Genomic DNA, 2616 nt, shown 5'->3' on the forward strand with positions numbered 1-2616 from the left:
CCTCCTCTTGCCTTCCCCCAGCACAAGCACAGCAGCAGCGCTGGGCTCGGTCCCATCCCAGGGAAGACCTGCCCCTGTGGAGCACCCCAGGCTTGCCTCACCAGCATCCCCCTCTTCTGCCAGCAGTGCCCAGGAGGCAGCTGCAGACTCCTGCTGTTGGCAAACCAGGCCGGAGTTGGGCAATGTCGCTTAATTATTAATTGTTGCCAATTAACAAACTTTACTGATTTGAGTGTTGTGAAATAAAGATGATCAGTTTTAAACAGTTAAGAGAACCACCTTCCCTGCCCCTCTCCCTGGCTCAGCTTTGTCCAACACCTCTCCTTCCCCCATGCCTAACATCAGCTCCCCAGGTTTTCACCATAATCATTCAGGTTGGAGGAGTCCTTTTAAGACCAAGTCCAACAGTTAACGCAGCACTGCCAGGTCCCCACTAAACCACATCCCTCACACCACATCTCCATGGCTTTAGAACCCCTCCAGGGGTGGGGACTCCACCACTGCCCTGGGCACCCTGGCACCCAACTAATACCCAACTTAAACTTTCCCTGGGGCAACTTGAGGCTGTTCCCATGCAACCCTCCCTTTGGGGACGCGAGGAGCAGCTCAGGTTAGGTTTCTTCCTGCTGCTCCTTGCTTCTTACTCCTCTGCCCTGATGTGGGTGCCCTCAGGGGTGCCCCTGCCCTGGTGTGGGTCCCTGGCAGGTGCCAGCCCCACACTGTCCCTGCTCTGGCATGGGGCAGCTCCTTCCAAAAGCAATCTCCAGCCGCGTGCCAGGACGCAGCCTCAGGAGGTGAGGAAATCTGCTGTAAGACAGGAGGAACACAGGTAGTCTGAAGGTGGCTCTTGCCCAAACAGCTCTGCACACGAGCTGCCAGCCCGGCCCGGGCTCCCTCTCCCCACAGGGGTCCCGTGAGGAGCAGCCACGCTGCGCTCACCGCGCCAGCGAGATGCTCTCGTGCGCCACGGCGAACACGGGGTACAGGGGCTCCGAGAAGCTCTCCCTGTGGGAGAAGAGGATGGTGCAGGAATCGGGGTCGTAAAACAGCACCTCCCCTCCCGCAAAGTCAACCAGCACCCCGATCTCGGCCGGGGACTTGAGCAGCTCCACCGCCCGCGGGCGCCCGGCGTGCAGGAACCTGAACTCCCTGTCGTAGCGCGAGAAGACCCAGGAGGAGGTGTTGAAGCCCAGGCGACCCTCGTTGCCCGAGCCCTTCCGTGGCAGGGAGCTGTAGCACACCCCCAGCTTGTAGGCACAGCTCTTCTCCACGCTGACCCTCCAGGCACAGAGCCCCGAGCGGAACGCTGTGGTAGCCAAAGCGTTGGGCCAGTGGTCAAATCGCTCGGGGCCGTCCGAGTCCAGCTTTGCCTTCTTGGGGCTGAAGGTCAAGGTCTTCTTGTCTTCCGACAGGCTGAGGTTGGGGCTGACGGTTTTCTCATCGATGTGGATCTCCTGGGAGCCTGTAAGAGAAGCCACACTGAGTGCCAGCTCGGTGGCCCCTGCCTGACCTGCCCACCCAAGGAAGTCTCGGCCACCACAGACACAGCCTGCTCCCTAACGGGCTGAGGGGCAGCACAGCAGCTCCCCAGTGTCCCCTCACCAGCCAGGGCCAGGGCAAGGCAGGGATTCACTAAAGCCCAGACTTCACTCAAGTCCTGCAGTCAGAGAAGATGCTGTCATCTCACTCTGACTCTGGCCTGAAGCCCCAAAAAACAGAACTCAGAAGGTTTGGTTCTCCCCCTCTACTTTGCCCTGGTGCAACCCCACCTCGAGTATTGCATTCAGCACTGGGGCTTCAGAAAGGTGGAGTGTGGCCAGAGCAGGCCACAAAAATGAGTGAGGTCTGAGCCCCTCTGCTGTGAGGCCAGGCTGAGAGAGCTGGGGTTGCTCAGCCTGGAGAAGACTCCAGGGAGACCTTTTTGCAGCCTTCCAGGATCTGAAAGGGACCTACAAGAAACCTGGGGAGGGACTTTTTACAAGGACTTGTAGCAATAGGATGAGGCGTAATGGCTTCAAACTGGAAGGGGGGAGATCTAGTTAACATGTAAGGAGGAAGTTCCTCACTGTGAGGGTGGTGAGAACCTTGCCCAGGTTGCCCTGGGAAGCTGTGGATGCCCCATTGCTGGGACAGCTCAAGGACAGGTTGGCTGGGGCTGTGAACAACCTGGTCTTAGTGGGAGGTGTCCCTGCCCATGGCAGCAGGGTTGGAACTAGATGATCTCTAAGGTCTCTTTCAAGCCAAATCATTCTATCACCCTCCTTTTGGGAGAGACCCAAACCTCAGATCCCAACCTCTCCCATCCCACTGTGGCTGAGCAGGACCTGACTTCTCCTCCCCAGCCAGGCTGAGCGTTGAGAGCCTGCACAAGGACTCAGGACTGGTTGCAGAAAACCTGCAAAGCCGGTAATACGGGAAGGGGGAGGAAGGAGAGGGCCAGGCAGGGGAAGTCCCTTTCCTCCTCTAAAGCTCTAGTCATTCATCAACCCACCCCAAGCCTGTTGGAGGCCGTGGTGGGAGGTGGCACCAGGCATTGGAGATGAGCACGGCCACGACTCGACGTGGGTTTGGTGCCCAGCTGCCTTTGTGCTGTAGCAAACACCCAGTGAGCTGCAG

The 2616-nt window shown here is 58.6% G+C and overlaps 1 pseudogene; it reads right to left on the bottom strand.

The window, feature by feature from the left end:
- Positions 1–935: 935 nt before the first annotated feature.
- On the bottom strand, positions 936–1510 carry LOC103779817 (annotated as a pseudogene).
- Positions 1511–2616: the final 1106 nt, after the last annotated feature.

Source organism: Merops nubicus, unplaced genomic scaffold, assembly GCF_000691845.1.
Source record: "Merops nubicus isolate BGI_N331 unplaced genomic scaffold, ASM69184v1 scaffold41549, whole genome shotgun sequence".
Classification (NCBI taxonomy): Eukaryota; Metazoa; Chordata; class Aves; order Coraciiformes; family Meropidae; genus Merops; species Merops nubicus.